We start from the raw sequence: 25,723 nt of genomic DNA on the forward strand, positions 1-25,723 counted from the left end.
CAACATCAGAGAAACCTGTTAAGTTGAACTAGTCTTCTAGGTGTATATGACTAGAAAAAACAAAGCTAAATGCAAAACATAAAACTCAACTATTCAATCAACACAGACCCTATTGGTACAGTGTTTGGTACAGAAAGACCTCAGGATGTTTTTCCCGATCCTCCATCAGCAACCTCAAGGATTCCATGAGGATTATTTGCATTAAGCATCCCCATTATGTTGTTGCCAAGGAGAATCTGTCATAATCCTAAACTACCCTCCTATAGTGAGAGCCATCCATAAAGCTGGCTATCACAAGCTGCCACAAATTAAATAACATAAGTAGGACTTGCCTGTTTTGATTCTCTCTCTCGCTTTCTGACCGGGTTACCCCCTGCCCCATCCAGGTGGATGATAGTAGCATCCAGCTGTGGAGATTAAATCACAGAACACTGCATCAACAGCTGCTAATCTGTCATCTGGATTATGAGTTACAATCTGGAAAGGTTAACAAACACAAAACACAAAGAAAAGACAAAGGTTTTCTGCCCTTCTCCCCTCAATCCAACCCAGCAAAATCAGGAGACAATTAACGTGCCCTGAAATGAATCAAATCACTTTGTCATTTAAATAATATACACATCTTCTCGCAATAAAAGTAGTATTCTCACCTGATGTGTACACAAACTAACATTGTAATAATGATATTACTGATAATACAAATGTTACTGACATTTTACAAGAAAATTGACTTTTTTGTTATAAAGTATGTTCTCTACACACTCTAACTAAAGTGATTTAACTCTAGATAAAAGGTTCACAAAATCTGTGTTAGCAAGTGACAAACCATTTGAAAGGATTTTGTGTTTGGCTTTGTCCTGTGTTTGGAGCCCCTCTGGTTACTGTAATTGTTATAAGTGGACTGTTGATTTAAAAACTGATTGTGTGTTTCCGACAATGCTCTGTTGGTGAATGAAAACATGAATTATTGATTTAGAACTTAATATGTAATTAAATGGATGATGTGTATTCAATGTGAAAGATCTAGACCCTCAGGGAAACAGTGTTTGGTCTCCTGTGATGTTTGATTGCTCTCATTAGATACAGATCAGGCTTGTTGTAACACAGGATAATAAAGACTGAAGGAGCATAAAGTGGACTTATGAAATTTAAATGATCTAGCATAACGTTTGAGGCAAAGTAGTATGAGAGTGTCCAACTTTCCACTGACCCCATCACAAAAAATTCTAAATTTTTATTTTTATTATTATTTATACTGATTTTTATATACTGATGTTTTAGAACGTCTCTTATGCTCACCAGGGCTGCATTTATTTAATGAAAAATACAGTAAAAATGCTATGAAATATTACAATTTAAAATAGCTCTTTTCTGTTTTAATATACTACTCCAACCTTACTGACCCCAAACTTTTGAATGTTTGTAGTATATAGATATACTACAAAGACTGAAGTATAAATGTATATATGGTTCCATCAGCTGGCCCTGGGCTATTAGGCCATCCTTATTGTTGAGTCCTGGACTAGTTCAAATCAATCTCACACACACTAAAAGCCTCAATCCTCAGGATTTAAAGTTCAAGATCAAGAACAATGGAGCTCTGTTCATGTTGTGGTACAGGATGCTCAGAATATGTTTTTCAGCCTAGAGACAAAACAAGAGAGCAGTAAATTCCCTGATGTAAACAAATGATGATGCTCATACATAAACTCTTCCATTTATAAATTACAACATTCAATAATGAAAAGAAATTAATACTAATGTGTAGAAGTGAGGAAGGCAAATTTGTTATAAAATTTTTTTTTATAAAATCTGAACAGCTGTGGTGAAAACGTTGATTCATTGTGGATTTTTTTCTTTGATCCAGTTTTGAAACATTAATAGTTTTGGTGGCAGAGAGATGGGTAAAGCCCACAGGGTATTCCCCTGGCCCGGTCAGTTCCAGTGTCGGTGCTGCTCAGTTAGGAGGCATGAGAGGAATGCTTTCCGATCCCTGAGCCGGAGGCTGAGGGCCTACTTAAATTCCAGCATGGAGCTGTCAGAATGCTGAACATCAATGATGGAACAAATAAAGCATGCTGCTTATTAATGCTGCCTGCTGTGTCATATATCATCACTTTGAACTAGTTCTGGAATATTATACCTGGCTTTTATGAGCTAGTCTTACTACTGACTGTTAGGATGGACTAGAAACTGACAACGCAGGGATTTTATCTCTCTCTCATCTCCTACTCCATGTATTAACAAGGGCGTTGGCCCAACACAAAGCCTGCATCTTTCTGAGGGATTTACATATCAGGTGGAATCGAACACAACAAGTTAACAAATGAAACAGAGGTTTTAAAATTGCAGTTAATCCTTTTCAATGAAAACAACTGTGAAGGGATTAACAGCTTACAGCAAATCAAAAACAGATAAAGCTATTTGCTAATCTTGACAACGAACGCTTTCTCCCAAAAAAAAAAGTCTCAAAGACTCAAAGTCTTTTCCAAGCTTGTCACTGCACACTCTTAGAAGAAAGGGTTCTGTATTGAACCTTAAAAGGTTCTGTCAGGCGCTTCATATATAGAACCTTTTAGGGGGAACATTGTATGGATTTAGTTCTACACTGTAAAAAATGACCGTGATTTTAACAGTAAAAGACTGTAAAAATGCTGCGGTGAAAAACTGTCACTTGGTTTACAGAAAGTTTCCGTACTATATACGGTGAATAACCGTAATAGATCTAACAGTACATTTAATGTAATTTTACGGTAAAATACCGTTAAATTCACAGTTTTTGGAAGTGAAAAATAACAATTCATTGTAAAATTTACAGTGAAAAACCGTAAATTGACATTCCCACAATTCCCTGCATGACACTTCACATTTGATATATTTTCGTTGAAATAACTCTGTTTCTTCTTAGTTTTTCTCATTTTTTTCTAATCAATCATTAGGGTTTTATGTTACATCTAATGTTGTTAAATTAATGTTTATTGCATTTTTAAAATTTCATGCATGTTACCATGATGGTGTTTAGTGTGTGTGTGAATGACACTGTGTGCACCTTCTATATATTATTATTGTCCTCCTCAGCTTGTGGAAAAGCTGCTTGTGATGAACTTTGATTAATCATGTGACTCTCATCACCACTGTGTTTGGTGACTGTTAGTGTATTATAAAGGTACAAAACAGATATTAGTACTTCATTAGGTTGGTAAATTAACATTATATCAGTTAATGAAATACATTATTTTACCGTAAATTTAACAGATTTTTTTTTTACGTTGATACTGTATTTTTTACTGTAAAGTTCTGGCAACCACAGCTGCCATTTTTTTACCGTAAATTTTACTGGGATTTTTTTTACAGTGTATATTCTAAGAGTGATGTGCAAAACAAAGGGAGCAAAAGGGGGCACATGTCAGATTTACTGTATTTAAGTGTCCAGAGCTGAATACTGTTTTACTACACTCCTGTTTGCACAAATGTACACTATCTTCGTAAAGAGCTATGAAAGCAGTGCCCCCGTTACACACTCAATGGGAAGAGTGATTACAGAACACACATGAACACATACACTAGGATAAATAGAGGGAGCAGCTGTGCTTTCACCTGTTCTATAGGCCTAGATAAGGTGATCTCTAATGTTTTAAACAGAAGGCTACTCTGGTGGTCTCCAGTGTGACACACTGACCTACATTCAGACTGCATCCAAATATTGAGAGCAAAAATGGGAAAATAAAATAAATAAATAAAAAAAACCTTATGTTTGCCATATATTTGGTGAGGATCAAAAACATAAACTGAAAAATCAGCAAAAATAGCTATATAAATATAATGGAGAGCAGAGAAAGTGAGTGAAACAATTAACTGGTATACAAAAGACGCATATCCTACTGTCAAGAAGAAGAAAAAAAAACATCTAAAACCAGCACTTGTTGAATTTTCAAAAATCACTGATGATTTTCATATTCATATTGGCCTACCAAAAGGCAATACACGGTCTGTCCAAAAACTCACAGTACTGTAGCTTGTAGAGATATGATTATTTTGTTTGAAAAAAAAAAAAAGCCTTTACCCAAGCGATTTACATTTAGCTGTAAATGCAGGTGTTAATCTTAAGAAAGATCCTTTTCGTCTCTAGCAAATGTTAGTTTTCAAATGACTATAGGCAAACATTAGAAGATTCGTGAAGCCGTGTTTTGAATTCGCCCATCACTAGATATTGTTGAATAAAGTCGTTATTTGTTTTTAGGTGCACAAAAAGTATTCTCATCGCTTTATAACATTAAGGTTGAACGACTGTAGCACATGAACTGTTTTAAATATGTCTTTAGTAGCTTTCTGGGCATTGAAAGTGTTAATTGTCTTGCTGGCGATGCAGGCCTCACTGAGCCATCGGATTTTATCAAAAATATCTTAATTTGTGTTCCGAAGATGAACGAAGATCTTACGGGTGTGGAACGACATGAGGGTGAGTAATTAATGACAGAATTTTCATTTTTGGCTGAACTAACCCTTTAACTTAGAACTAATATGCCACGGCGGCATTTTATAAGGGACCATGTAATGACATGATTACAATGTAACATAAAAGCATGTCTTAAAGTTGTCTATTCACATTAAGCTGAGTTTCAAGTATTTTAAAAATGGGGGGAAAAAAATAAAAAATTTGAGCTGCATTCTTATTTGATAAAGCCAGAGATATCAAACAACAACAAAAATATAAGAAAATCAAAGCAATTGTTGTGTTTTCAGTTTCATTTTGGATTGTCAAAGCAGTTGTGCTGATTGTTAAAGATCTGTTTGTACTTTACACTGAACTGTCTCTTTCTATTTCTCTCATTCTGGTGCCACAGCTGTCTGGTTACCCACCATCTCACACCCTACTATTTCCAGGCAGGGTCTCTTCTGCGTGGTGTATCTTCGTTGTCTGCGATGTGTTTGCTGTGTAAGCAGTGTGCAGAGGCCTGAGGCCATTCAACAGCATATGGGAGACAGAGTGGGAGGAGATGTGAAAGGGCAGATGTGAGGGGGAGAGAGTTTAATGCGTTTAGCTGGGAGGACTGAAACACAGACAGCGTGTATCACCTGGTCTGTTTGAAGTGGTTGACGTATAGACCAAAGAACAATATTTCTTTAAAGTTTCAACAAGCCACAAAAGACAGGGAGGACACCGCCAAAGAAACTTGATGCACCGAATAGGGGTGGGGAGTGAAAGATAGGACTTCCTTCTTTATGTGATAGACAGACTGTCTTAGTTTTTATTTACAGCTGCAGGACTTTTTAAAGCTAAAAAAGGAATCAGTGACAGTGTTTCTCTTTCCTTGCTGGCCTTTTTAGACTAGCACAAAAGAGATGTACAACACCCCTCCTACAACACCTTTACATAGTTATGGGGTTAATTAATGAGCCCTAACATTCATCTACTGTCATTTAGAGTACCTTTAGAGCTGCAAATCCAGGAAGCCTTGGTAAACAAGTCCCACCTAGACAAAGATAGAAAAGGATTGTGCAAATATGTTAATGGCTCTAAATTGGCTTGTGACAAGATCTCCACCTTTTGCAAATGTTAGTTCATCAGAAACTCGTAATGTGTTTTAAGCTCAAGTTGATTGGATATAAATATAATGGTTCATGGAACGCAATCATTTGTTCTAAATTAAGCAATTAAAGTGGAACAATCAATGCATGCCAGAACTGCGAGCACATCAAGAATCTAATCGTGAATTGCCTTTTTCATCTCGGTTCAGACAAGTTGTTTTCCAGGCTATTTGCATGCAAATATCAATAATAATGTAATGTAAAGGAGCCCTAGGCATATAGACACAAATGAGACACATGCATTAGATTCAATTAGAGAGGGGTTTGATGCCAGAAAATGCAGAGAATAAAGTGGACAGAATAAAAAGGAAAAGAAATCTGTGATCTACTTTTGTGTTTGCTGAGGATTTCAGCACAGAGCATCTACGCTGCTCTCTGCACATTCACAGTGACGAAGGGGAATTTGTCACGTAAGCTAAATTATCCAAAGCAGGCCAAATGTAGGTGAATGAGTATTTATACCAAGAGGATATTTTAGCCAGCTCTGCTTTATTTTTAGACAAAGCCATCTGAGCAACAATCACATGCCGTTGACACAGTCACACATATTGTTTAGAAACACAAGCATTTTGTAGAAATGACGTCGACGTTGCCTTAAAAGGGAGGTTTCCAGATTTAGAGCTCAATCTGCTCAACAACTTTAGGTGTGAATTGAATTTTAATGCTTGATGAATAATGCTGAAAATGTTGTGGAACACATTGTTCTTGCACTGCATTATTATACTATCAGAACCAGCATTAATTTCAGCATTCATGGTCTGTTGGATCGGACCACACGGGCCGAAAATGCACCAGCCATAAATATTTCATACCAGCCATGAAACTGTAGATTACATTATTAGATTTAGAAAATTTTCCTTAAAGGTGATGTTGTTCTTCATATTTTCTTTTTGGTGGCTTAATTTTGGGTCACCTTAAACTAATGGAGAGGAAACAAAATTGACATGAGATAAACATCTGATGCTACTTTGGAGGTAAAAGTTGTTAGAATTGTTTACGTCACTTACATATGGAAGTGTTATCAGACTGTCATCCTTACTATATTCTAGGGTCAAATGATCATTTTTAGTATTATGTTGCAGTCGCCAGCTAACTGGCAAATAACCAAAGTCCCTATTAAGGCTAGTCATTCCACTTGGCGGTCATCTGGTAACACACTTGAGAAACTATTTCCAGTCGTAGTAGCTTGAATAGGAATCAATCAAAATCTTGTCTCTTTTCATCAAGATTATGTCAACACATAACATGTTTAAAATCAGAATAAAATTTGACATAAATTCTATAATATTGTGCTTCTTTCAGTGTTATTTTAGTATTATATACCATTATAGTATCTCTTTTCATCTTTTATTTTGTGGTTTTGTCATAAAAAAAAAATCTACTTCTAATTTATTTTTAATATAAACTTTAACATAAACTTATTTCAGTTAATTGCCATGACAGCATATCTTTTTTTTTTTTTTTTTTTTTTTTTTTTTTACATTTATACATTTTTCATCTAATATTCACATTTTAATTTATTTCAGCTTTATTTCAATTACCGAAATGATTTATAATAATTTTAGTTTAGTTTTAGTTTTAGTTAACAATACAGTATAACCAGTAAAATAAAAATGATTTTTCAAACAGGTAATTGGCTGGACTTTCTAACATCCGTCTGTGCATATCGCTTCCTCAAGCAAACTATACTTACTACATATACTATATTTAGCATTACGAAACAGTATACGAATAAATGTACATGAGTGACCGATCTTCTCCCCTCATAGTGTCTCTGCATGTAACACAGCACTTATTTACTTGTCAAAGCCAATAAAATCTCATATTTGGCACTAGTGAGGTTATTGGATGCTCGTCAGAACTTGAGTGATAAGTTTTACTCTGTCTGAGTAGCTTTAACTTTTGCACATTGTGCAGTTTTATATATACATGATGGAAATCGGTGAAAGTTTATTGTAAGTGGATTAGGAAAGCCCATGGATGTGTTTCAACATATTCTCTCTCTCTCTCTCTGAACGCACAGATGAGATTAAACTGTGCTTTAGAGTTACTGGAAGGAGCTGAACATGGATTTGCACATCATGTTCCCTTTTTAAAACTTGTTCAGAAGAGCTTGTGTTGCAACCTACTGTGTTGGATAATCATTCACACATTGATTTTTTTCTGCTCTTTTTGTCAATTTAATTTCAAATTTAGAAACCAAAGTCCATATCATAGACAGTTCAACCGTCCTTCGTTTAGTCTTGCAGCACAGCAATCACAACAGATGAGTATAAAGTTGAATTAATATCAGGTCAAATTTCTTCTGAAATACTTCCACTTAATGAAGTCTTCCCATTGCAAACACGTGCAGACAATGAGCATGAAAAGCCAATCCATGTCACTAGGCCACAGTTAAGATCTTGCAAAGAAGACAGGTTTGTGAATTAGCTCATATCTGTTGTATCCTTACGTTGCAAAACTGCAGAGCTTACATGCACTCTGCAACATTGATCATTGGAGATAATTAGATATTTAATTGTGCATGCTCATTTCCACCATTTTTACATTTAGATGATCTACACCACCATTCAAAAATTAAAAATTAATATGTTTATGCAGGGATGCATTAAATTGGTCAAAAGTGACAGTAAAGGCATTTATAATGTTACAAAGGATTTATGCTTCAAATAAATGCAGTTCTATTGAACGTTCTATTCATCAAAGAATCCTGAATAAAATGTCAGTATCAGTTTATAGTTGGGAATTTGTTGAGTTGCGTCACGCTACATCCAGTGTAGATAGCATCGCAATCTTTAACTGTACATTATAATGTTGTGATTCCTAAATTCACTCGTAAACACTTAAAACAATTGTTTACAACTAGTTTAGAATTAATATCAGAGATTTGGTTATAGGTCATAATTATCATCTTATTGGTATCGGCAATGCAGAAATGTATTATCGGTGCATTCATTACCAGTGTTGGGGAAAATTACTTTTAAAAGTAATGCATTACAATATTGCGTTACTCCCTAATAAAGTAACTAATTGAGTTACTTAGTTACTTTTTATGGAAAGTAATGTGTTACATTACTTTTGCATGAATTTTTCTCACCTGGGCTGGGCTTGCTTGTTTGTTTTTTAATAACAGTGAAAATGAATTTTATTTTTGGTAAATGTTAAGGCTCTTTCACACCAAAAGTGAAATGAATAAGCCTCAGGCTGATCATAAATGTGATGTTTTCTTATTAGTATGGTTGAATTGGATCATCCAAGGTCAGCAGCAAAGACATTGATTAAAAAAATGAGATTAAATACATAAAGTATATTTGTTTAATGTATTTAATTATTGCAGGTTTGTGCAATAGTCTGATATTGCATTTCACTGTTTTTATTCATTTTGAGGAATACTGACTATTTGTGCAAGTGAGAAGAGTAAATGTTCACATTTAGTCTACAACTAGATTAACCGTCATCTTCACACAGTGCACACAGCGCCTCTGCACTTACGATTTTTCTCAACATGGGGACAGGAGAGGTGTCAGTCAATACATGGGAAAGCAAATTAACTTGCGTTACTTCTTTGAAAAAGTAACTCAGGTATTTTGTTGTAAATTTAAAAGTAATGCGTTACTTTACTAGTTACTTGAAAAAAGCAATCTGATTACGTACTTGTAATGCTTTATCCCCAACACTATTCATTACACAAACATAAATCCTATGATTTATTTCTGCTAAATCCATGTACTGTCTGTTTACTGTTCCAACTACACACAATAGGGCACAAAACTGCACAAAAAAACATCTTGAAGTTACCTTAGGCACCTGGATTTCACAATTTAGGTTAGAGATGTGTTGTTTTGCTGTACACAGCAAACTGAGGCTGAATGAAAAAGTGACGGGCCCACATTCATCAGAGGATGCTCCCATTTTTGTTGTGTCCCTTGAGATGACAAAAGAACAGATAGAAAAGATAGAATAGGTTATGTAAGTGGGTCAACACATAGCCGTTGCAATGCATAACCTGGTACCAATAACCTCTTTCAATGTTATGCTGCGTAAGAAGTGTCCCACTTTTAGGGACACTAGAGCGTGCTTGTCACATGTTGAGAAGACTAGGTTATTAAGACCAGAGACAAAGAAAGAATGAAGGGTGGAAGATTATGTTCACATCCACATCTTTATTATTTTTGCTTTTTTAATATAAAAAGACCCTATAAAAAGAGCATATTTAGTAACTGTTTTTAATGACTTGAAACATGTCTGTCATCAATGTCGTTCCAATCCCAAATGACTTTCGTTCATCTTCGGAGCACAAATAAATCTGAGAGATATCTGTCCCTCTATTGAAAGTCTATTTCTAATCCAAGTCTTCTGAAAAGACATTATCATTTTATATATATTGCTTTAAATAGATTTAATTTGGGCTTTTATTCACATATAAACAGTAACCAGTGAACATACATGCAAATATGGTAAACGGAAGCTCAACCGTTCTTGCATGATGTGCAAGAACAAACCTCACTGGTTCTTGCAGTAGCTCAAACGTGCCACGTAAAATGCGAGAATGAACCTCATTGGTTCTCATGCATCAAGCAAACATGTTTGAGCTTCCGTTTATGTTCGCTAATCAATGTAACATTTGAACTCAGAGTTTTGGGTGAATGCAATTTGTGCTCTGAAGATGAATGAAAGTCTTTTGGGTGAACTAACCCTTTAAGAAGTGTTTTCCATGACTTTTTAATTAATTCTGTAATTTTAATTATCATGGCCACAATACATATCTATAGGAAATGAAAGGTCAAGTTGAGCACATTGCATTATGGAATAAACTATTCCAGTCATTGCTCATTCACACTGTCTGAAAATGCTTAAATTATCTTACTGTGCATGCTTAAAACAACATAAAAGCTCATAAGATGATACCAAGAGAGTAGACATAATAAAGTATTATTTTTCTGGCACGATCATTTTATTATAGGCCTAGCAAAATATCCCACCACTTACTGTTGCGTCCAGGTTGCACTTAAAATTGTGTGCATGGTCTAAAACGCAACTGTCAGCATGTTTTGCCACATGACAGCAATTGTGAGTAAAATTTCTGTCATTTTTGCAGGAATGCAATATAAATATTCTACACAGGAACATTTCTCTTTAGCAACGCTATGAAAGTAAATAGCAGGCACAACTATGCCAGTATAACCGAACTCTGTGGGCAGCCTACAATTTGTGTCACATGACTAAACATGCGTTATCGTTTTTGAATACCTCCATTTTCACAGTCCACAATACAAAGCGAATTTATCCACTTGGGAGAGCGTTTTCAAAAAGCTCCGTCTTCATTGACATAAATGCCGTCTCAGTGTGGACGGAAGGTCAAAATAGAGAGAAAAATATGCATTTTCAAAGGAAAACGTCTTAGTGTGGGCAAGGCCTCGGTAAACTCTGTTATGCTCAGGGACGTGCACAGGGGGGTTGCTCAGGTACGTTGCCCGGGCAACTGCCCATATGCCCTTCTCGACTCACGTTGCCCTTCCGAGGTGGAAAAAAATAAATAAAAAATCGTACAATGGATGCAGAATTTCACGTAGGCCTACATAAAATAAAATAAAAAATCGCAAAGCCTCATTCACTTCCATATTCGGGCACCCGTCCGAAAGTGAAAGTCAGTAGGGGAAGGGCAAACTCTGTTTACTTGGCTGCAGCCAAAGGCGATTCATCTGCGATAATGAACGCGATATTGCGTGGCTCGTCAGTGATCTACGGCTCTGTCTATTAAATGCCGCTCCATTTGAAAGCAGGTGATGGCGATTTAGCGGTAATCAGGGAACCGGCTTTACTGGCGAAATGCGCGTGACAATCGCATGCGATATAGCGCCCAGCCCTAGTGAGAAGTATTAGACAAAAGTCTCTATTTTCTCTCCATTTAATCTCATTGCTGTCTAGGTGAAGTTGAGATCTCATTTGTGACTTTCTTTTCTATAGAGATTAGCTCTGATTTTGAATTAAGAAGACGATTCGTACTACAACTTAGCTGAAAATTTCCACTGAAAACGAATGAATGAAATAAGTGAGATGACGTAGATAAATACATTTTTTTCACAGTGGCATAAAATGATAAAAATGGTCAATACTTTTTATTTTTAATACTATAGAAATAATTTAATGGTAAAATTAGCAAGTTAAAAATGGCTGGTTTTATCTACTTGAAACTAGATTTTTTTTTTATGCTGGTATGAAATTAATCAGCCCCTTTTCACAAACTGAACAGAGCTTAAATATTGCCCCCTGAGGAGAAGTGTGGCCTATTTTGCCAGTTTGAATGATAGAAATACAGAAAAAAATAGAAATAAAGTGTTTCTCTGGTTACTGCATAAAATAACTTTTCCATGACCTTGCTTAACATACTCAAAGAAGATGCCAAAGCAAGAATTCTTGTTTTCAAAGTGTGCTCTTGCAGTTGCTAGGCATCTATTGAACTGAGTTTGGCTGGGATCTGAGAGAACAGGTGTAGGCCTCATCTCTGCTATGAGTTGCTGCCTTATTGAAGCAACTGCCTGAACCACAGAAACACACTCCTACTGCCCGTCAAGAAGATGAAATCAAACGTCTACTATTTCAAAGGATTAAAGTGCTCAAAAGGCACACTTACTCACACAAAAGGGACTACGGGGAATTCTGGGGCATTATTTTAAAGATGACTCTTTAATGAGCACAGCTGTCTCTGTCTACTCCTGATAAACCAGTGGAAGACATTTGTGAGGGGCATTATGTCCTCGTCACAGCTGTGCAGCTGCAGCATGGAGCACGATAGGCATTCCAGGAATGGTTGGAATATTTAGTGGTTTTATTCTGGAGCCTTGAGTCAATCTCAGTGACTTTGTCATTGGCTCGAAAACATTTGTTATAATTCATCACTGCGTGAGCTGCAGAACATGACGTCATGCGAGCTTGTATGCAGCTATTTATCTGACATGTGATGAACCCTTTCAAACACTGTTAAAATTAGCTGTTATGTTACATTTTAAAGGCCATTATACAGTATAATTATTTGGGCTATGCCAGTGGTAGTGAGATTAACGCGTGCTTGATGAAGCCAAGCTACAATCGCATTATCTGGATCTGTTAGTCCTTTGACTTAAGACCTTTGGTTCTTAAAATGTTCTCTTTACCGCAATCATTACTTTCAAAGATGTTTTTAAGTATATTTTGCAAGGCAAAAAGTTTTTTTATTTGAAATCATGAATTGTTAATTCACAAATATAATGACATTTTTGGGGAGTTGAGAGACTTATTGACTATCTGTCCGTGATATCACTGTTTTGTCCTGTTTTTGCATGTTGGTTGGACCAAACGACTTTTATTTGGTGGATAAATGTTTTTCAAATATTAATAAGCAGTGTAGCAGCTTGATTTTTTTATAAGAATTAATAATAAAAATTATTTCAAACTCCTTAATAAGGTTTTCATTTCAAGATTTCAAGGGATCAGTACAGTTTTATCACCCTGTCATTTTTTACTTTATAAATTAATGTATGTATTCAAATCATTTATGTCTGAATTGCATTGCATTTTAAATAAATTAATAAATAGCACAAAAAATAAGCATCATGTCTGACGTTTAAATTGCATGTAAAGATATTTTCAGTAAAGCATAGTATTATTAAATGCAGTAACTGTCCACTTTAAATATAACCACTTAGTATCACTGGGATGCCCCATTTCTAAAAATACACTGAATAAAAGTAAACTGTATTTTGGTCCCGTCATGTGGTCAGTAGCGTTCTGGAATGGACCATTGAAGGCTGATGAGGATTATGGGAGTTTCCTACCACTCTGATCACTACCTTTTCACATGCAGGTTACAGACAGGTTTAGTATAATGAGATAAAGGGCTATTTTTAGTACCCTTATATCTGTTTAAAGGACAGACTGCACTATTTTTAGTAAATCTTTATCTTGTGATTTCTATTTTTAACTCGTTCAGTTTCCAAATGCAGGAACATTCCAGCCTGAAATATTTGTTCATGTCCCAAGTGTACACACCACAGTGTTTATTTTAGCATCAAAGTGAGAAACAACCATATGGTCAGTGTTCATAAGCTGCCCTGAGGAAAACCGTCTTTTAGAAGCAGCTTGCATGTTTTTCTGCACATTTCCTGTGTAGAAGGAAGTATTTTTGTATCATCTTCATGTTTTATTTGTTTGTCTGGTGCAATCGATAATTCAATAATTCTGAATTGCAAAATAAAACTGTGAAAATACATATCACAGCAACTAAAAATTTGATATTTCACAAAGATTCCCATTCTCTGTGAGTTTTGCAGCACTAGCTGCATTTTGCAAATCTGACTGAGAGGAAGCTCTGCATGAGCTACAGAAAACGGTTCAGCTCTGCTGAAGGTGGTGCTGTGGTTTGGATGAGTTTGAAGGGGAAGCACATCATACTAATAGCAGCCACAGCTGAAGCTGTGTCATATCACACTCTTGATGCTGACAATCACAAATGTCAGCTGAACTACTTTCAATATATGAGCAATATCCACAAACCTCACAAACCCTGATATAAACCAAGAAGGAGCACTGCATGTAAATAACTACTCAGTGCTCAGCAATAAAGTGTACCAAATGGTGCAGATAAGTGATAAAAGAATTAGATATCTGCCATTTTGACAAGCGGTGCAAGTCATGCATGGTTTGAGGTCAGGTTGAGGACAGGGAAGTTTAACAGCGAAGGATCTAGGTTGCAAAAGTTGCAGGCTAAATCCCACATAGCACTTAACCTCAAATTACTTCAGGAGGCTGTCCATGCTATCAGTGTCAATCACTTGGGATAAAAGCTCAGAAACAGTTGCTAATTTAGCAAATGGACACTTAAATAACTAAACTTAAATGTTTTATTGCTAAAACAGCTAACTTGTTTATTTCATTGACAATAAGTCCAGAGTTTTTTGTATATGTACAAATAAACTGGTTAGCCTATAATTTATTATAAAGTCTTAAAATGAATCTTAATGAGCAAATTTAAGGTCTCAGGGAAAAGATAAATCATTTTCACTATTAGCAGTGACACTACATGCCCTAATTGAAAGGGTTGGGTGAGGTGAAATTGGGAGAGGATTGAGTGGCCTTGTTGTCAAACTACAAGGACCTTATGGCTCAGACAGGCTCCTACTTAGTAAAAAGTAAGGCCTTTGCTCTTATTAACAAAGATTTAATTTCATTAAGTGCAGCAGATGCCTAGATGGCAGTGTCATCAACAAACTCCTTTGAAAAGTTCCGCTGTGACCGACAGATGTCAGTGCCCGCAGCATTGCAAATAGGTCATATGTCCCGATGGGTCATCAAAGGGGACTTGTTTGCTTTGTTTTGCTGGCACATAATTCTCACTTTTATTTTATTTTTACAATATTTTATTCAACAGCAAATTATGTGTGGTGTAAAAAGAAAAAACCCTGCTTGAATGTACATAAAATAAAGCATAAGTTTAGATGCTGCATCCTTCCAGATTTTAGTAAAGTTGGGTATACCTCACCACAGAAATGTTAGTAAACAAACTTCTCTTGTACAAGGTGACATTTACAGGACAAATGTTAGAGTTTGCTGAAGTTTAGCACATCAGCCTGAGAGATAATATCTAACCACTCTTGACATACAATCTTGGGGTCAGGTAGTTTTTTGTTTTTTTTTTCTAATGATTTTATTCAGCATCAAATATGACAGTAAAGGCATTTATAATTTTATAGGTTTTTTATGTTTTATGTCTTTTATGTTTCTTTTGAACTTTCTATTCTTAAAAGAATCCTAAAAAAAAATCAGTCTGTACAAAAATATTAACTGTTTTCACCATTGATAATAATAAGAAATGTTCCAAATTAGCATATTAGAATGGTTTCTGAAGGATCATGTGACACTAAAGACTGAAGTAATGGCTGCTGAAAATGCATGAATAAATTGCAGTGAGTTTTAAGATCGCTGCAGTATTCACTTGCAGACATTTGTGATTAGGCCTATTTCTCATTTCACAATGGGCATATACTTTATCTTTTACATTAAGAGTTAGATCATCACATTTCTTTGACATAGTTCTGTGATGAATTTTCATGTATTAATCACTTTTTTATTGTTTATGTGTAAACAACTTGTATAGAAAAACTAAAAAATTGCACCTTCCCCAACTATTAAATTTAAAAAAAAAAAAAAAAAACATAAATGCCTAATAGCATTTGTTATTACTTTTGATGATAATGAAAAGAAAATGCTTCTTGCTTCAAGAAAAGTGAATGTTGTAATGTTACTATACATGCACAACTGACTGTTTTGATCTTGCTCCAGGTACAAAGGAAATATGTAGCTGATTTAGTATTGTACAAACCCGATTCCAAAAAAGTTGGGACACTGTACAAATTGTGAATAAAAAAGGAATGCAATAATTTACAAATCTCATAAACTTATATTTTATTCACAATAGAATATAGATAACATATCAAATGTTGAAAGTGAGACATTTTGAAATGTCATGCCAAATATTGGCTCATTTTGGATTTCTTGAGAGCTACACATTCCAAAAAAGTTGGGACAGGTAGCAATAAGAGGCCAGAAAAGTTAAATGTACATATAAGGAACAGCCGGAGGACCAATTTGCAACTTATTAGGTTAATTGGCAACATGATTGGGTATAAAAAGAGCCTCTCAGAGTGGCAGTGTCTCTCAGAAGTCAAGATGGGCAGAGGATTGCTCCAATAGTGGAGCAATATCAGAAAGGAGTTTCTCAGAGAAAAATTGCAAAGAGTTTGAAGTTTTCATCATCTACAGTGCATAATATCATCCAAAGATTCAGAGAATCTGGAACAATCTCTGTGCGTAAGGGTCAAGGCCGGAAAACCATACTGGATGCCCGTGATCTGCGGCCCTTAGACGGCACTGCATCACATACAGGAATACTTCCAGAAAACATTGTCGGTGAACACAATCCACCGTGCCATTTGCCGTTGCCAGCTTAAACTCTATAGGTCAAAAAAGAAGCCATATCTAAACATGATCCAGAAGCGCAGGTGTTTTCTCTGGGCCAAGGCTCATTTAAAATGGACTGTGGCAAAGTGGAAAACTGTTCTGTGGTCAGACGAATCAAAATTTGAAGTTCTTTTTGGAAAACTGGGACACCATGTCATCCGGACTAAAGAGGACAAGGACAACCCAAGTTGTTATCAGCGCTCAGTTCAGAAGCCTGCATCTCTGATGGTATGGGGTTGCATGAGTGCGTGTGGCATGGGCAGCTTACACATCTGGAAAGGCACCATCAATGCTGAAAGGTATATCCAAGTTCTAGAACAACATATGCTCCCATCCAGACGTCGTCTCTTTCACGGAAGACCTTGCATTTTCCAACATGACAATGCCAGACCACATACTGCATCAATTACAACATCATGGCTGCGTAGAAGAAGGATCCGGGTACTGAAATGGCCAGCCTGCAGTCCAGATCTTTCACCCATAGAAAACATTTGGCGCATCATAAAGAGTAAGATGCGACAAAGAAGACTTAAGACAGTTGAGCAACTAGAAGCCTGTATTAGACAAGAATGGGACAACATTCCTATTCCTAAACTTGTCTCCTCAGTCCCCAGACATTTGCAGACTGTTATAAAAAGAAGAGGGGATGCCACACAGTGGTAAACATGGCCTTGTCCCAACTTTTCTGAGATGTGTTGATGCCATGAAATTTAAAATCAACTTATTTTTCCCTTAAAATGATACATTTTCTCAGTTTAAACATTTGATATTTTTCGGAATTAAAATTAAATTTGAAACTTCCACATCATTGCATTCTGTTTTTATTCACAATTTGTACAGTGTCCCAACTTTTTTGGAATCAGGTTTGTAATTTTATTTGACATTTTATGTATTTAAATTAAATGCAACTAGGATGTTTCCACAGATGCTTCTTTAGTTGTGAAGGTCATGAGTCAATAAATGCCATCTACTGTACAAATTTGATTTCTATACTTAGACCACAAGTCTGTGCGGTCTAACCAAAACCTTTATACATCAGTGAATCATCAGACATGACAGTATGTATGATATTAATGGTTAAAGTCTGCCACCTGCACCACCACCCACGGTCATGTACAGTATGAGAGTATACAGGTACAAGTATACAGCATGCAGACACTCATTTTTTGTGCTATGTGAAAGTTGGAGGGATGTTTAGGTGTATCAATTACAGTGCACCTATTTTGGTCAAATGCACAACTGCTGTACTGAAAAGGCTGGACATTCTTCAGATACTGTTGTGCATCAATAATAGTGCATAGTACTCTCTGACATTTGCAAAAGCGAAGGCAGATCAGTTGGCGGCACCTGGGAGAATGTACTTTCGGGACTATAATGACTCATCATAGTAAGATGAGTTAGCAGTAAGAGCAACACAAGACCTGATCATATTACCTTGTTCAAACAGTAATGGCAGTGCAGCAACTGTAATGACACAGAGTGCTGTATCATAGCTGGACTGATCAAGAGATGAGTATAGAGATTCAGTTTATCAAATTCAAAGTTTTGTGATTCAATTTTGCTGAAATACCACTCTTCGGCCCATCTCTTTCTTTGATGAACTTAATACATATGACTACATATGTTATGTACAATGTTAGTGTGGAATTACCCAATGAAAACATACAAAAAATTAAAAGAAAAAGGCTAGATATTGTTCCTCCCAAAGATACTTCCTAATTTTGATCTAATTTTTATTTTTTTATTTTAAACAGAATCTTTAATATGACAAATGAAATGAATATCAAATGAATTTTAATATGATCAAAATTTGACATTGCTTTTGAGCCAAGCAGGTGTATTAACCAAATTTCTTTGATGTGTACACTTCACATGTAGAACATTTATTTTGCATTTAGCAGATGCCATTTAGATATCCAAGATGATCTATTAAAACGATCTATTATGATTTAACTTTTTTAACTTAGTGTGTAATGTTGCTGTTTTGAGCATAAACAACAGCGCTCAAAGTTCAGTGCAAAGGGAGATGTTTTCTTTTAAAGAATTCTGCTTAAGGACTACAACAAACAGCTAGTAGGGACTACAACGAGCTTCTTCCCAGGTTAGTGACATCACTAACCCTAAAATTTACATAAACCCTGCCCCCGAGAACACACAACAAAAGGTGCGAGGCCATGTTGGGCTGATTTAGAGAAGAGGAAGAGTTGTTGTTGTAGAGTGTTGTTGCCATGCCGTCATTTTACGCCGGACTGCTTCACAAACGAGGGTCAATTCAATGCTGAATTTGCACAAAAGATTAACATGGTGGCACATGCTAGTCTATGAGTTGAATCAACTCCACAGCAACTACATAAATTTACCCACTAACCATTCAGAAATGTCCAGATGCATTCTAAAAGTTGTAATTTCTTCCTGAGTCTCTCCATCAGTGTCCGACTCTGGTTTGAACAATGTAAGGCTGAACACTGTTACATTTTGGCTGTCTGAGATTTTCCAGCTTTGTTGTTGTTGAGCAACTGAAGCGCCGGCTGTTAAAACTCCGCCCTCTTCTGGAGCAGCAGCTGATTTGCATTTAAAGGGACACACACAAAAACGCTGTGTTTTTGCTCACACCCAAATAGGGGCAAATTTGACAAGCTATAATAAATGATCTGTGGAGTATTTTGAGCTGAAACTTCACAGACACATTCTGGGGACACCAGAGACTTAAAAGGAGCATTATAGGATCTCTTTAAAGGGATAGTTCACCCAAAAATTAAAATTCTGTCATAAGTTACTGTATTTGCATTAATTTAAAAGAAGATATTTTAAAAAATGTCAGTAACCAAACAGTTGTTGGGCCCCACTGACTTCTATTTTTTTTTTTTTTTTTTTTTTCCGTACTATGGAAGTCAATTGGGTTGTCCATCAACTGTTTGGAATAAAGAACCTTAATTTTTCAATAGTGTAGGCATTCTTTCACCATTGTCCAGAACGCATCAGGATGGATCAGTATTTACACAATTCATTTTAATGTGTTTTTAATTATACCTCAAATATGGTTTGAGTGATATGATCACAAAAGACACTTGTGTATGCCTAGATATAGTGCTGTCCACTAGGGGCATTACACACAGTAATTGTTCCACATATATGTGTTGCACATATAACCAAGGTGCTTTCATCTAGTTAGTGACCTGTGCTAGTAAGTAACACAATGGACTTTTTCAAGAGCAGCTAATAGGCCCTTCATGACATGGCACATGCTGGCCTGCCATAAGAGCTGACAGATCAGTGGTCAAAGTCAGTGGAGGGTTAATGAGTAGGTTGAGGTTAAGTTTAGGGTTGATCTAAGGATTTGGTCAATCTGCCCCTTGAACACCTCATGCCATAAAGAGCTAATGCATCTATTAGCCCTTTGCCCAAGGGTTATTTGACCTGACCTTGTAGATGTCTAAGAATAAGCCTGAAGGGGGTAAAAAAGTCATTTTTGCAGTGATCACAGAATGACATAAAATAACATTTACAAAAAATATATTTCAACTGAAAAGTAGAACATGACAGAATGACTCAGAGATGCTAAGCCTGTATGTTAATGAGAGAGTGTGTATGTTGAGGAAGGGGTCTTTTCTGTGTCAGGGTTCCCCTTATCATCATGGTTTCCTGTGTGTGCTGAAATCAAGCAGCTTTCTATACCACATAGTATGTTTTCCAGGAAAACACAAACCTGTTAAATTCTCGTTTCTCACTGTGATCAGAAATGGCCCTGAGCTGAGAAATGAATCCACTACAGCCTGGGAAACCATACAGCGATCAATATCTATTAGGGAATGGAAAAGTACAGACATTATCATCCCATTTGCCTGTAACAGTAAACGGCTGTAGGACATGTTTTGGAATCACAATACAAGAGTGAGATTAATGCAGTCATTATCACTTGTTAGATATTTTCTAATTTGCTGAATGCACATAAATGCATTCACATGATCCGGTCTAATGATCTTAGCATACATGAAAACATAAAAATATCATGAAAGAGGCTTAAAATGTAGCAAAATATATTTATATCACTGGTTAAATTTATATTACAAGCTGAATGTGAACAAGAAACAAAAAGCAGACACTTTTGTCAAAAAATCAATAAAAATGTTGGTAAGTAGACAATAATTATGATAATTATAAAAAGGTGATGTTTTACTCTCAGAACGCAATGTCTTTATGTGCTTCTCAGAAACAAACAAAACATGTTCTTTTTATTTTTACACTTATTGAAATATTATCAATTTGGGTATCTGCACAACAGGAAGGACACGATGCGCTTTTACAGTCTGCTTTCATTCTATATGTGTTTTGCAGGTGGATTACCGTTGTTTAGATGTACAGAACTAATGCACTGGTTATGGTCAAATGACATTACAGCATACTTCCCTTAGGTCATTGCCACCATTATCTGTGGTAAATATAAGGGATTACTGATGCTAATGTAATGATGTTTACCACTGATCATGAGGTTTCTTTATGGACAATACAATGCACTCTTCCGGCTCCATGGTAACAAAACCCAACACCGGCACAAGGGTTCCTCAGATTAACTCATTCTCAAATGACCATGCGCATGTTTTCGGAGAGCAAAGTCACACTGCACTCTTTTTGTCCCTTTCATGGTGACTCATCAGACAGTCAGCAGACTATTGGGATGTTTTAAAAGAACAATAACGTTACAACATGCAGTTGTCATATGCACCACATTTTGTTTGAATGCATTATTGGTTGTAGTGATAAAGTCTATGCATAATGCAGCTGTAGCAACAACACTGTCCTCTTCTAAACAGAATTCAGTAAACAAAGGACGGCGTGGTTGACTCTGAGTCATCCTTACTCCTACACAGGATGGAGGGTGGGGAAAGTACCCATCTTAGGGGATTCAAATGTCTATAACTTGTTGACCAAGCAGGGATCCAGCTGACATCTTTTGATTTACTCATGCAGAACTAAATCTGTATAAGGCCAGGGACTTCAAACTTTTTTTAGGCCAGTGACCCTTGGTGGACACAGAATAAAGCCCTTAGTCACATACTATGTCAAATTTAGTGTTGCAATTTAAGCCTATAATGTGTATAATTCCATATTGCTGTAATGTTTACAGAATTTATGATGCCTCCATTGCAAAACACTACTCAAACTTGCATCAATATGAAATTGTATTAGCTAACACCTGAGGAAGGTATAGCTACTGACCAAAACGTTGCAAACAGAATTTCATACTGATGCAAGTGTGAGGGATTTACACATTTTTTTCCAACTTAATTCAATAGGAAAATTAGCTGAACTTAGGATAATATTTGTTTTTGCTTAATGCATATTTTAATTTTGTCACCAGCAGGACTTTCAAAACCCCTGTTGAAGGCAAATGGCACAAAGTATTAAATGTCATAGCATGAGAGACCCCCATGCTAAAGGGAACATATTTGCATGTATATTTAGAAGCATATTTAAACTATTCTACTGGTATATTTGTGCATTACTGGCCCACATTAGCCCAACCTCCCACAAGCTGTCCCAGAGGAGCTGCTTTACAGCAACACTGCCCAGCATTTTCAACAATTTATGTAAGCTGTCTCTGCTACAGAGAGAAGGAAATTATCGACTTAGACATTAAGAGGAAGCGTGTGAATTGCTGGAAAGGATATCGGCTTCATGAAATGACACTATGATATGCACAAAACGTGTCATTTAATGGTAGTTGTGCAGCAAAAAAAGCTTATTACACTTTCCAGAATACAAGTGATTATGGATTTCAAATGGTTCTCAAAAACTTTTGTCAGTTTCTATGTAATGCATATATTGTAGGTATTTGAAGGTGACAAAACAGGAAACATTAACAGAGCCGTTTTTTTCCGACATATAGGCATACGATTAAGAGTGATTGTGAATAGCATTTGCAAATGAGTTCAAATGCATTAGTTTACAAAAAAATCTAGTTCTTTTACTATTTTTCTTTCTGTTTCTTCAGTGTCCTGCATGGTACAGCAGGTTGATCTTGGTATTTTTCCCTATCACATATTTTAGCAATCATTATTGCATTCCATTGACATTTCTTTACAATGGAAACAGTACTTTAAAACCTTTTAGCAGGTGCAATTTTTGTGATATCAACTTCAAATTTGGAACACAACTTTGATTTTTTTTTTTTTTTTTTGTAAAATATATATTTTTTTGTATAGAATATTTATTTATTGCATTAACTTCTGCAATCCTTTCTTAAAAATAAAAAGAAAGAGAAAAAAAATTCTAGGCATGGTTTTTTAATTTATTTTTTTCTTCAGTGTTTGATTTTGCAATGTATAAATGACAAAATATGTTCCCCTCACTAAAATAACTGAAGAGTGACAAAGCATATATCTATGATATAATCTTGCATTGCAAGTAAATTATGTTATAGGGCAGTGTAAAATCCAGAACTTCATAAATGACTACTGTAGCACTGATATGGTTATCTTTTGTCACCAAAGTTGTGGGATGACTTGTGCTCAGCTTTGGCCATGCTTACAGCACCTGGTGATCATGTGGGCTGGGATGTGTTTGGGCATGTGGTGCTTACAAAGACAACAGCAGCTCATCTCCCCCTTACAGCAGATGAATCATTTATGACTCATTCTGACTCATACCAAGAGTGTCTGTCTACCACCCTCTACTGGGGGTAATGAGAACCAGCATATGGGCTGATAACAAATGAAGCTCAGACATTTGAAAGTATTTTTCTCTCTTATCATCAACTTATGATGCTGTTCTCTCTCTCCCTCACTTTTTATAAACTTAAAATATAGTATGCTGTGGATTGTCTTGAAAGGTAAATGCATTCACTCTGCACTGACTGCATGAAACATGGGAATGTGGTGCCATCTAGTGAAATAACTGTCATGTGATGCAACTCTGCAAACTATGACATGATATAAATTATTGATGAATATGGTTTTTATGTGAGCATGTTTTCAAGGACATTAAGATTTTCAGCCATGCCAAATAATTTCACTGGAAAGCAATTGCTGTTCAGATAAAGATGAAGCATTCCCGTTTATGTGGAGTTCTTCCTGAAGGCTGGCGTATCATTTCACCATTCACATGCTTTCCCAGCAGCCCCCATTTATCACCCTGCCCACAGTCTGAAGTGCCTGGATGTTCACTTAGCTTCCTGTTTCCCGGCAACAAGCATCTCAGTTCTGAGCCTCCACCTTTCTGCCTCCAGGAATGTTTCTTCTTTTTTTCTCAAACACAGAGCATATTACATAATGAAATATGCTGATTTACTAATTTATATGCCTCAAGTGCCTTATGCATTACTGCTTGCCTTACTAACAGGACTTTTATTGGATCATGTCATGATTAAGACATTTAACAGATTAGTCCAAAACTATGGAGAAAAAAAACATCAACAAAACCCTTAAAGGTGCCCTAGAATGTTTTTTCACAAGATGTGATATAAGTCTAAGGTGTCCCCTGAATGTGTCTGTGAAGTTTCAGCTCAAAATACCCCATAGATTTTTTTAATTAATTTTTTTAACTGCCTATTTTGGGGCATCATTAACTATGCACCGATTCAGGCTGCGGCCTCTTTAAATCTCGCGCTCCCTGCCCCCCGAGCTCTCGATTATAATACAGTGCATAAACAAAGTTCACACAGCTAATATAACTCTCAAATGGATCTTTATAAGATGTTCATCATGCATACTGCATGCATTCTTCGGATCATGTGAGTATAGTATTTATTTGGATGTTTACTTTTGATTCTGAATAAGTTTGATAGTGCTCCGTGGCTAAAGCTAACATTACACACTGTTGGAGAGATTTATAAAGAATGAAGTTGTGTTTATGAATTATACAGACTGCAAGTGTTTAAAAATGAAAATAGTGACGGCTCTCTTGTCTCTGTGAGCACAGTAAGAAACGATGGTAACTTTAACCACATTTAACAGTACATTAGCAACATGCTAACGAAACATTTAGAAAGACAAGTTACAAATATCACTAAAAATATCATGATATCATGAATCATGTCAGTTATTATCGCTCCATCTGCCATTTTTCACGGATGTCCTTGCTTGCTTACCTAGTCTGATGATTCAGCTGTGATCCAGACGTTAATACTGGCTTGTGTAATACCTTGAACATGGGCTGGCATATGCAAATATTGGGGGCGTACATATTAATGATCCCGACTGTTACGTAACAGTTGGTGTTATGTTGAGATTCACCTGTTCTTCGGAGGTCTTTTAAACAAATGAGATTTACATAAGAAGGAGGAAGCAAAAAATGCTGGGTTAAATATGGACAATCCCAGGGTTTGGGTTGTTTTCACCCAGACATATTTTCAACCAATTTTGGATTTATTTTTTTAGCCAGCAATATAGTAATATAGTAAAAGGCATGTTTATGCTCACCCCCAAATAGGGGCAAATTTGTGGGGTATTTTAAGATGAAACTTGACCAGACCAGAGACTTATATTACATCTTGTGAAAGAGGGCATAATAGGTGCCCTTTAACCCAACCTGCTGGGTTTGTCCATATTTAACCCAACCTGGGTTGTTTTTAACCCAGCATTTTTTAGAGTGAATGGAGTTTGAAACTCAATGTATGTGTTTTCCATGTACTGAATATGTGGCCATGAAGAAATCTATTAATGCATTTTTGTGATAAAAAAAAAAATAATAATAATAAAAATAAAAGTAAAAAACCTCAATGAAACCCAATCCTTACCCAAGCAAAATGCATGCAATTCATAACTTGGTGAGGGAAACAGGGGGAATATGTGATGCCCTGCATAACATGTAGCCTATTTAAGGGGCAATGGAAAAAAACTTTTAATGCATATTTTACAGTCTAGAAAGGTTCTGCTTCAATATCCAATGGGATAATAGAAACATTTTTGCTTGCTTTCACATGAACACAATAGATTTCGAGATCCACGAGATCACGTTGGAAGTGTAGCATAAAAAGGAAGACAATCGTCTATGTTTTGAGAAAAGACTCTTTTGATAGTCCCTCGTATCGAGCGCATTCAACGGCATTTGTCAGTTTAAATAGCCTATACATGTTATAACTAATCTGCTTATTTTTTCTTGAAATAAATATCTTTGAATTTAATGTAAAATACATACACAG

At 36.0% G+C, this 25,723-nt stretch overlaps 1 long non-coding RNA gene across 1 annotated transcript; it reads right to left on the bottom strand.

Moving 5' to 3' along the window:
- Window positions 1-235: 235 nt before the first annotated feature.
- Window positions 236-11,082, bottom strand: LOC125280653. Its single transcript, XR_007187681.1, has 4 exons — window positions 10,840-11,082; window positions 9,388-9,514; window positions 5,431-5,474; window positions 236-407 (listed from the first exon to the last, which is right to left on the bottom strand). It is a non-coding gene; the product is annotated as an uncharacterized LOC125280653 (long non-coding RNA).
- Between the last annotated feature and the right edge of the window lie 14,641 nt (window positions 11,083-25,723).

Source organism: Megalobrama amblycephala, linkage group LG12 (assembly GCF_018812025.1).
Source record: "Megalobrama amblycephala isolate DHTTF-2021 linkage group LG12, ASM1881202v1, whole genome shotgun sequence".
NCBI lineage: Eukaryota > Metazoa > Chordata > Actinopteri > Cypriniformes > Xenocyprididae > Megalobrama > Megalobrama amblycephala.